Genomic DNA, 11,539 nt, shown 5'->3' with positions numbered 1-11,539 from the left:
AAGAAAAAGTAACTGTAGCCTGATTACGAGTATTTTAAAATGTAACTGAATCGAATAACAAATAACTACTGAATTTATGGAATCTGGAGTCTGAAGTCTAATTTACTCAAATTTTGGAATCTGATTACGTAATCTAGATTAGTAATAAATTACTGAGCAGCACTGATATAATTCGTGTGACAGTGTTTTCCTGTTCAGAATCTGTGCTAGCACCACTAAAGCAAGAGACCTCACTTACTAGTAAACATACTTTGTGGTATACGTCGTGATGATCTCAGTGCACGCGCGCGGAGGGACGGACGGAGGAGCCGTGCGCGCTCCCGACCCGGACTGTCTGTGAGAGAGAAGCGGCGTCCTCAAAACTTTTCCCTGACGGATAATTCATGACATAAACAAGGTAAAGTAGCATTTACATCTTCAGTAGCCGCTGGTGGATGTTAACGAAGTGTTCAAAGAGTCCCCGCGTCCGCTTCAAAGGCTCGCGAGCTCGGCTGGAGTTTGATAGTTTGTATCCAGCTCTCTCAGATCAAACGGGAATGCGCCGAGGCTTGTCCGCTTCTCTGTCCCGGGATACCGGCGGTGTGTGGTGTGTGGATGTGGGCTATGAACTGTTTAAATGTAGGCTGAAACTCATTGGCACATGTAGTTGGACTACTGTTGGGATCATCTTCTCCAGAAGTGGGAATTCTGGCTGTTGCTACATGAATCTGTGGGATATATGGATCGTAGTGGGAAGCATCATCACATTTATCATGTCGAATCTCTCTAGGAGTTCATAATGTGCTTTTCCCACATAGTTGATGTGAGTTTTGATTATAAACACTGCTTTCAGAATGAATTAATTGGTTTCCATTCCTTTGAGAAACTTTTATCTAAAATAACACACTTTGATTTAAGACATAGGTTTGGAATTACTTTTGCAGGTCAAAATAAATTAAATAGATTTATTTGCAAATCAGTAATTTCTGATTAGCTGAGTAGTAACTGATTACATGTATTCTGGATTACATAATCAGATTCCTTGTTTTTAGATAAAGTATTATTACTATTTTGTAAGTACATTTTATTTACAAAGTGCTTTTTGGGGTTACAGGTCAATCATGTTCAGGTCACATTTTGGATAAAAGAAAATCCTTTATTTTTTCATTTTAATTATGACACCTCTTTTTTTAGGTCTGTTGTCTGAAACAAAACATATTTTGTTGCATTGTGTGATTTTTATTTGCATGATTAGTACTAGAAATATTCTCATGTTATTTTGTATTTTATTTATAAATGTCCCTCCACTCCTGACGGTTTAAACTAGGTTCACAGAGAGATAGAAATCCCTCATCAGCAGCGTTTAGATGGAGATTTAATGGCCTGTTCTCCTGTATGGAGCTCAGTCACGTGGGTTGGTTATGTGCTGTTGACCGAGGACACTCCTAGCCGTAGAAAAGCTCACCACGGTTTGACTTTACAGAGTCTACGCTCAGCTCGTCTCTTTTTTCAATGCAATCTCTGTAAAGCGATTCTCATCTGCTAATAACAAATAAGTCATGGGAAGCCAAAAAGTGTGAGAACACTGGTTTATAGTCAGCTGGCAAATAACAGGTGCTGGTATCATGTTAAACACATGTAGTAGAGACAGAGGGGCATGAGAAGTCCACTAGTCCTGAGTGCCTTGATCACAAGAAGTCCATTATGTTTCACATCTGCTTCACTGAAATAGCTGCCTGAGTGATTTGGAAATACATGAATGAGTTTGTGTGACTCACATTATGACACACCTGTAGGGATTTAGGTTCAAAAGTCATCCTTCTATCTCTGATTGCCTTTAAGTAAAGTAAATACAGTGTTAAGTAAAGCTGCAAATGCATTTTGAAGCTTGAAACTAATGTCGGAAAATGACGTTTTCTCTGTCACGCTGGGCTAGTGGTGCTGCGGTGCCGACTGAAATCAGAGAGATTTCTTAATTGCCCTCACTGGCTCCATCCGCATCAGCGACTGGTTGTCAGGGTTGTAGATCATGATGGGACGGTTTTATGCTGCTGGGGTGACTCTGGTGGCCTGCAGGGAAATGCTCATTTAATAACATTGTGCAAGTGGCCAGGGAGAGGGTTGTGTTACGTCCAAAACAAAAGCTGTGTTGTGTGTCTGTTTCAGTGTCTGTCAGTCTGGAAATAATAAACTAATTCTAGTGCATTGTGGGAGGTTGGAATGCTTTAATGTGGTGTATTTCTGAGCACAGTTTATGTTTATCTAAATGATGCTAATGATGACGATATCTTTCTGATTAGGAGTTATTGGTAAGGTTAAAGCAAGTAAATTTGACATGCATAAACAGAACTATATTATTATTATTTTTTTGTTGTTGTTATGTCTGGTTAGAAATTATGACTTTGTATTCCAACTGTCATCCACACACACACACACACACAAACTTTTTAGTTTATTAAATAACATAGAAAAATAATGAAGAAAAAAATCATGTCACGCATGAGGTCATCAGTCGTCTTATAAAAAATCATCTTTGTCTTGTGCAACGATATGAAAGCAATGGCAACAGTCAAAAATACTTTTAGTTGTTTAGTTGTCTGTGCTCTCTAAAATGTGCAAATCTAAGACATGCTCAACATAATGAAGTAGTCTGGTTGTTAAAAAAAAAAAACATTTATACAGAACAATAAAACTCAAAATATTTTTAAAAGTTGTTATAACTTATTTGATGGCAGCTCAGTGATAGTTTGACATTTTTATCTTTCGAACAGTCAAACAAGTCTTCTTATACTGTACATCTTACTATAAATTGATGTTAGTCATTTGATGGATGCATCACTACACCCCTTGTTATGATGGGGTTCGTTCCAGCTAAACCACTTGTTGGTCATTTCAGATCTCACTTTAATTGGGCAGTTCTTGACTCACAGCTACATTGGGGACAAAACTTTCCAAAAGTGTAGTCAAGGGTCTATTACTCTTAGAATTACAGACTCCTTTGAACCACTTAGGTCTCAGACAAGGTCTCAGAGTCTTATATTGAACCACAGATCTCTGTTAGCTTTGGTTGAGCTGTCGTTTTTGGACGTGCGGTGAGCTCGCTGTGTGGGAATGTGCAGAATAAACTGTACCAGGCTGTGAAATGTAGAGCACTGCTATGATGTAGAGCCGTTTGGAGGAAAGTTATGACGTTTTGCACGGTGATTGGTGATGATCTGAATTGAGCTCTGACCAATTTGGAGATCTCTCAGCCAACATAATTCTTGAAAGAAGCAAATTGACTGATATAGTAAGTTTCCACCATCATGTTCATCTAATACTGGAAACAAAAACAAAACAATTCTGCAGTCTGCAAGCACAGCTTTGAATTTGGGAAGTGAATCTGTTTTCTAGCAATTTTTTTTTGACATGCTTATTATTCAAAATTGTATTTAAATTTCAGTTTTCTGAACATAATTGACAAAAGTTTTGATGGTGAAACTTTTTTCATTTTGTCATTGCTGTGTAGATTTACTACCAAATGTGAAAGTTCTATAAAGCCGAACTCGCAAAAGTCAAGTGTTGTGTATAAGACATGTTTATTCTTTATTCACAACAGAACTCATCTGCTTTTCAACATCTGTCATAATACATTTGCTTAGATCTGTTATGAATCACTCAATACAAGCGCTTAGATGTCCATGATTTTTGCGTTAGAGGGCTTTTTGAGGAAACCTCACGTCATGTTTGACATGCAGCCAAGATGTAAAACATTTACAGTGCATCATGTGCAACCTCGTTCTTCATTTCAGATTTACAGATATCAGTTACTCTTCTTCTGAGTCTCTCAATGCCTTCCTGTTTGCACAGTTTATCCTCCGCTCTTGACCTGTTGGTAAGTTCCCATGGTCTTATCTGAATGCTGTCATAGCTGATCACGTGTGATGTGTTTGCCAGTCACACATTCACTCACTTACACTTCAGACTCATGGAATTTCAAAGAGGAATGTGTGGGAATTCTCACATTTATGGCACTATTGCTAAACTTTCCATCATTGAAAGCAGATTTTAGGTGGAGCTGTATGATTTGCTGAATTTATTTATGTATGCATTATCAAAAACTATAGTCATCCAAATAAAATTTTATTTGCATTTCCAGTTCCATTTGATATATTGTCAATACCCTGAAAAATATTGAGACATTACCTTTTTTTCTCTGAACTAAGGGGCTGTATCTATCGTGCTTAAGTTAGAGATTGCCCGGAGACTTTCTACAGGGTAAGTTAATATTTGACTTCAGTCAGATAAAAATAACCTGCATCTCTGTAGCTGATCCATTTGAAGGCCTGAAGTCATGATGATTGATTTCCTTTCTGTAGCTGTTTCCTTGATTCTTCTGCTGATGTTGAAGCATTAATGCAGGTGGAGACTGTATTGATTGAGTTCTAGTGTTCTTTGAGAGAAGGAAGGAAGAAGTGCTCTGTTTTTCTGAGTGTGTGTAGGTTGGAGTGAATGAATGCTGTCTTGTCTGGTTGATTTAGTTTCCACAGCCTCAGGTGAAACTGTAAATTTGCAGTGAAAACAAGTCTCAACTTTGTTTAGGGAAGCGTATCTGATTCTTCTCACACTTTTCAGGTCATTCATATGAACAGGCTCCTATAAATCAAACATCATTACTGTAAAGTATTACTGATACTGTAGATATTTAGTAGGATATAAGTTCAATGCACATATATATATATATTTCTATAGTATATCACACAGATTTAATTTGTTAAATCATAAAATGTGAAAGTCTGGTTTAAAGTGAATCCAGACACATTAACAGCTGCAACTTTGTATTAGTGTAAGCCTGTCAACAATCAACAACAATCTCTTTCATCTTCTCCATGTTCAGAGAGAGATTGTTGTCACTGCACCACATGGCCAGGCGGCTCACCTCACTCCTGTAGTTTGTCTCATATTTGTTGCTAATGAGACCCACCACAGTTGTGCCATCTGCAAACTTAATGAAGAGGTTGGAGCTGTGTGATGGTGTGCAGCCATGGGTCACCAGAGTGAAGAGGAGGGGGCTCAGCACACATCCTTGGGGGACCCCAGTGTTCGGTGTGATGGTGCTGGATGTGTTGCTGCCGACCCGTACTGCCTGAGGTCTTCCAGTCAGAAAGTCCAACAGCCAGTTGCACATCGAAGTGTTGAGCCCCAGCTGGACCAGTTTGTGAATAAATTGTGTTGAATGCTGAACTGAAGTCTATGAACATCATTCTGACGTATGAGTCTTTTTGTCCAGATGTGTGACCACTGAGTGGACAGCAGTTGCGATGGCATCATCGGTTGACCGGTTGGACCGATATGCAAACTGGAAGGTGTTCAGGGAGGGGGGGAGGCTGGACTTGATGTGGTGCATGACTAGCCGTTCAAAGCACTTCATGAGAAGAGGTGTAAGTGAAACTGGATGGTAGTCAGGCTTCTTCGGGACTGGAGTGATGGTGGTAGATTTGATTGAAGCATGTGGGAACCACAGCCTGACTAAGCGAGGTGTTAAAAATGTCTGTGAAGACATCAGTGAGTTCTGCTTCACAGTCTCTCAGTTCATGCCCAGAAATGTTGCATGCATTGATCCTGCTGAGGGATCTCCTCACACTGTCCTTTTTAATTATATTTTTATTACATATTTATTTGTGAAAAATACTTTGTCATCTAAAGTATAAGTATGTTTATTTTACAATTTTTTTTTAATCCATTGTCAAATGATTTTAAATTTCTTAAATATTAATAATAATAATTAAAAAAAAATCGTCTCAGCCCCCTGCTTTCCAAGATATCAGCAAAAAATGGTTCTCAAAATAACCAATATCAGTCGACCACTAATATGGATGTTTGTGCTACTGATGCTTAAATCAGCAATCAAGTTATCAAGCAAATTTTTTTTTAGATAAGTTACCTGCTTAAATTCAGATGAACACTAAAGATTAAGAAATACATCAAGAGAAAAATGTTTCCCAGTTTAAAAAAGTATGGTTTCATATCTTTTATTTTATTTTATTGGAGATATGGTCCAAAATGTTTACTTTCAATGCTGTCTATTGTCTTCAAAAATAGTGGCCCCTCATATAACCTAAAATATGTCCTGTCTGTCCTCTGGAACAACAGCGGAGCCTAATTAACATGTTTGTCATTGACTCTCAGAGTCTCTGTTCTCGAATGGAGATAAGTAGAGGGATGTTCGTGCAGGGGAGGCTGTTACTCTGCCTGAGTCAAATCTAAACTCACCAGCGTCAGCATGACTTCATTTTCTGCCCTGAAGAAGCGAGTGAGTCACTTGACTCGGGGTGTTGAAAACTGTCTGTTTCTGAGTTGTCTGTGCTCTGTTTAGACCTGTGATCATTCCTGTTATATGTGAAGGGGAAACTTTGACTTTCCACAGGTTGGTTTAAGTTCACGTGCTTACAGATCCAGGTCAAACAAGTACTTACTGCTTTATAGAGCAAAAGATATAAAGCCAAAAAAGCCGTTATACTGCCCGGTCTGGCTGCTATTGTTATTGCTATTTTCTGTTACAATGTGAACCTTTTCTCTGTCTGAATTCACCTTAAGGATATACGATATCACGATTTTCAATCATTGATGATTAAAACATCTCCACAATCTGCTTTTGAAGATAAACAATGTATCATGCAACAACGCACATTCTTGCAGTTCTGGCTCCTCCATCTCAATATACTATACAACACTACATTCATTCATATCAAAAGTTAAAATGGTAAAGTTACACTCACAGCCACTATACTTTCTCAATCACAGAAGTACATTATTTGCATGTGCTTCAGAGCCTTGTCAGCTAAACATTTCATTTGCGTGTCTTGTTATCTGAAATTATGCAGCAAGAAAAATTATCTGTTAATCTGATCTGTGTAAAAGAAAAGATTTTGCTTCTCAAGCAAATGTATCTAGATTTTTTTTTTTTTTTGCTGAATGGTCAGTTAGGTTATGTTAGATTTCCATATTCTAGTGCTTGGGAGCAGAGATATTCAAGCCTTAAACTTATTTTGTAAAGTGAATTGAAAAGTAAGGGTTCTATTTGACATTCTTTGGAAACTTTGAAGTAGTAATGTTCATATCGGTTGTTTTTCCTAACCGATAACCGATACTCGTTAACCGATTATTAACCGTTAACTGACAAGATTATTTTAAATAAGAATTGAATTAAATTAGAAAGGATAGCTAAGTGTCTGAGATCCATTAAAAACACTAACATTTCCCATGAATTAATTTAACATGTGCTAAAAGCAGCAAAAGGATTCACATTGTCTTCATATCACATCATGTAACTGCAGCGCTTCCTGTGAGGGGAGGAAAAACATAATAAAGCTAGGCTATATATAGCCAAGGCAGCCTATAGATATAATGAATAAATAGGCCAATATGAGAAATATATTTTTACTTAAGATAATTTACAAAAAACAGTGTAACAAGTAGCCTGGTATGCATAGTTTCGGTTAATATTTGTGCTGCGTGAAAGGAAACCATTTGTTAATGTACACAAAGGCAAACCTTTTACAATTAATGTAGAAAATATAGAAACTCTTTGGTCATTTTTGAGTGAGATGCTAACGGTCTAATCAAATTCAATGATCTATGCTAAGTTAAGCTAAAAGTGCTAGCGCCAGAGACCGGAGATCGGCTGAATGGATTCGAAAATGGTAAAACTCAACTCTTAGGGAGTTGGAAAATGAGCCTATTTTCAAAAAAAGTGGAGTGTTCCTTTTAAAAAGGTATTTTAAATGTACCTTCATAAAACCTACAGAAACCCTGTGATTTGGCATATAAAAATCCCCAGTTTGGTAGACGCGACCCGCTCGCAGAAGCAGGCCTGACTCTGTTAGTTTTGTGGTAGTCATGACACCGGAGATGAACTCTGAGGAATCATTCATGTGAATAGCTCACTGAAAAGAGTTGCTTGGAGAGCGAGAGAATGAGTAAGTGTGTAAATAAGTGGTTCTTGGTGGCAGCTTGAGATTGACCTGCTGTAATTGTGAAAGTCTAGAGGACTCATCTGTGCTCTGAAGCTTCATTGTGTGAGTGGAACGAGCCAGAGGCCACGTCCACTTCCTGCACAGCGCTGTGCAGATGCTACCATCAACATAATAGTGTGTTTTTGAGGTGCTGTAGAAATGTGACACGGAAACAAGATCTTTGACTATTCTGGACTAGTTAGAAACAAGTTTATCACCGGTGCACTGTGGGAACCCAGGGAAAGACTCTTTAAACAGTTGTTTACTCTGTGCTTCCAAAATACTAATTATTAAAAAAATATTAAATAAAATAAACCGTGAAGTGTGTAATGTTTTCCATAGGGATGCACTAATATTACAATTCTGGCTAATTTGGGTGTGGGCGATAGTGAATAATACACTCTATTAAATGTCTTTATCATTTTCTCTTTAGAGGAAACATGCATAATAGTTTAGAAGTGAGATCTCTGTAATAGGTCAGCGATATTCAAGAAATAGTTATTGTAAAAAGGAATGGGCGATAGTTTATTGTTTGTGAATTACCGTAAAAATTCTCCCCACTATAAGAATTATTATTTCCACAACAACAACAATAAAAGCTTTATTGTTGTTTTGTTTTGCATAATGTTAATAAAGGGATAAAGACCTGAGAAAAAGCCTGTCATACTGTTTATTGGTATATAATTTTTTTTTTTTTGATTTGTTTGTTTTTTCCTTGCCGGCTCCGTCGGTTTATTCAGCAATATATAAAATAGTGGTCGACTGATATATCAGTATTGGCATTGGCATTTTTCAAATATTGGCATCGGCTGATATGTTTTTCTGCTTAGCAGAATGTTTTTCTGTGTTCGAGGCGGGACTTTTATTTTCACACAGTGCGCTCATTCCTCAGGACACGGCATCTTCATCTTGTACATTTGAGATTTTTCTCCTGAAGTCTTTGTTCAGTCAGAGTCGGCTCAGATGTGAGGGAAGCGATGACAAGACATGTGGATATCTTGCTCTATTATGGTGCAGTCTTTAGACCCTTTAGAAACTCCTGACCTAGAATCTGCTCTGGAACCAGGGGTCGACTCAGTCAGGGTTATTATAGTCAAAGGATTAGTTCACTTCCAGAATAAAAATGTCCACTTCCATCCAAGATGTTCATGTCTTTCTTTCTTCAGTCGCAAAGAATTTAAGTTTTTTGAGGAGAACATTCCAGGATTTTCCTCCATACAATGGACTTCAATGGGGACCAACGGGCTCAAGGTCCAAATTACAGTTTCAGTGCAGCTTCAAAAGGCTCGATACGATCCCAGCTGAGGAATACATTTCTTATCTAGTGAAACCATCTGTCACTTTCTAAATGTGATATTTTTTTTTCATGTTTTGCGACCTAAAAAGTGTAACCCATGTGAATTGCCTTTATCTGTGAAAATACAAACATAAATAAAAGCATAAATGTTACTATTGAAGTTTTACTTAAATAATAATATTAATAATAATTGTATTATTATTTTTATTATAGATTTGAATTTTCCTAGTAAAATATTTATAAAAATAATAAATATTATTATTATTATTTTTTTTTTACATTTTATAGTAAAATAATAGATATTATTTTGGTGGTAGAAATTGTAACATGATGCAGGTTGCATTCAGATTTGCATCTGCATTGTTTAATTTGCATTTAAAGTATATTTCTGGGGGAAGTGGAAGGATTGTGTGATTGTACAAAATTTATTAGATTTACATCTTAACTCTGAGGTTTTTGTTTCATAAGTTTTGTGCTGTACAAGCTGTCTCTAATAATGTTCAAGCTTATTTACAATTATTATTTTAGACTCCGATAAGAAATGTGTACCGTTTTATTTATTTCTTGTGGGGTTCAGTGTTTCTTTTCAACTTGGTTCCTGTACTGTATGTCGAGGGTCTCTCTCCTCAACTTTTGACTTCTTACTCTGGATGATGCCGGAGCAGGTCTTCTTCATCCAAGAGCTGTGATCGATGTGGATCGGACCGTCTGCTCGCCTCCAGGGGAGAGCTGCATGCTTTTTTCATGCTTGATTTGTGCTTTGGAGTCTGCTGTGAGTTCAGCAAGGCTCTAGATTAGGACCGCTCACCTTGTCTTGTCTCATCTGAACAGAGCAGTCAGGCAAACATTATTTTTCGTTTTTCTACTCTTTTTAGAAAGGCCATTTTCTCAGGAGATGATGAGAATATAATTTGTCCGTTAGGGGTAAGACAGTAAAACGAATAAAGATGTTCTTCAAGCCATCAGACCAAAAATGAAACTAAAGAAAACACCATGAATTGAAGACCCAAGGCCCAAACACACACACACACACACACACACACACACACACACACACACACAAATCTAGAACATGAATCAATAGAATTAATCTCACAAAAGAAATAAATGAAATAAACATAAAATAGAAAATGTAAATACTGCTAGCTGAATGTCTAATAACTCAAAAGACACTCAGAGAATAGTAAAACAAAAAACAAAAAAAAAAAAAAAACACCTAACGTGACACATTTGTAGTACGAAAATCAAATAGAACAAAATATGAGATCAAATAATGTGTGAAGCATTCATTTTTTGCTATTGAAAGAAAATTCTATTGTGGTAGTAATAATAATCTTTAGTCATCTGCCAGTTTACACAAACTAGGTGCAGGATGTACCATATGGAAGCTTGTTTCTGCCACAAGTAAAAATGTGTAAAAAACAACAACAAACAAACTAATTAAAATAATAATGCTGAGTTTTTAGCTTTTTCTCAAAATTGTGACATTTAGTTAATCTTAATGTTGCAAGTAAAAAAGTTATAATTCTGAGATTTAAACTATGAACTGTAAATAAAAACAGATTTGTGAGGAAGAAAGTGAGAATCGAGAGATAATTGATAATTGCAGCGTAAACTTCCTAAGATATAAACAGAAATATGATATAAGCTGAAAAGAATTGTGATATGTAAACTTGCAATTGCAAGAAAAAAAACTGAATTGTGAAATTAAAAAGTGCAACTACTTCATTTTTATTTTGTAGAAACAGAATTTTACTTCCAGAGTTTAGAGAAATTGTAATATGGACGTTCAGAATTATGCGAAGAAAGGTTAGAATTGTGAGAGATAAACTGATCTACCGATTAAAAAGGTAAAATTAGCGAATTGTCAACTTACAATTGCAAGTTTATGATGCACAATTCTGAAAAAAAGTCAGAATTGCAACATTTTAAATCATGACTCATCGTTGAATTTTTTTTTTTTTTATTATTCTTTGGCTGAAACGGTTTTCCATGGCACCCTGCAGAAACCGTTTAACCAGATAAATAGATGTATTGTAATGTTGCATGTATAATTTTGAAATAACTGCATTAATTAAATATGGAATGCTGGGAATTCAACAGTTCTAAACCATCACTTTTCTGTTACAACTTCAGATATCAACAGTGTTTGATAACATTCTGTTGTGCGAATGACATTTGGTAAAATTACTTAGATTTACATTTGCATTCATTCATTAAGCAGATACTGTTATCTAAAGTGATTTGCAAATGAGGATGCAACAAGCCA

General features: G+C 36.5%; 1 protein-coding gene across 2 annotated transcripts in view; it reads left to right on the top strand.

Annotated features, from left to right (window-relative positions):
- Positions 1-262: 262 nt before the first annotated feature.
- The window catches only part of LOC113052916 (protein TANC1-like), a 139,064-nt gene continuing 127,787 nt past the window's right edge, over positions 263-11,539 (top strand). For both annotated transcript variants that reach the window (XM_026217394.1, XM_026217395.1), the window contains exon 1: positions 263-397. The gene's annotated coding sequence lies outside the window, so the exon portion shown is untranslated. The remainder of the gene's footprint in view (positions 398-11,539) is intronic.

This window comes from Carassius auratus, chromosome 34 (genome assembly GCF_003368295.1).
Source record: "Carassius auratus strain Wakin chromosome 34, ASM336829v1, whole genome shotgun sequence".
Classification (NCBI taxonomy): Eukaryota; Metazoa; Chordata; class Actinopteri; order Cypriniformes; family Cyprinidae; genus Carassius; species Carassius auratus.
This window is presented reverse-complemented; position numbering and strand designations above follow the sequence as displayed.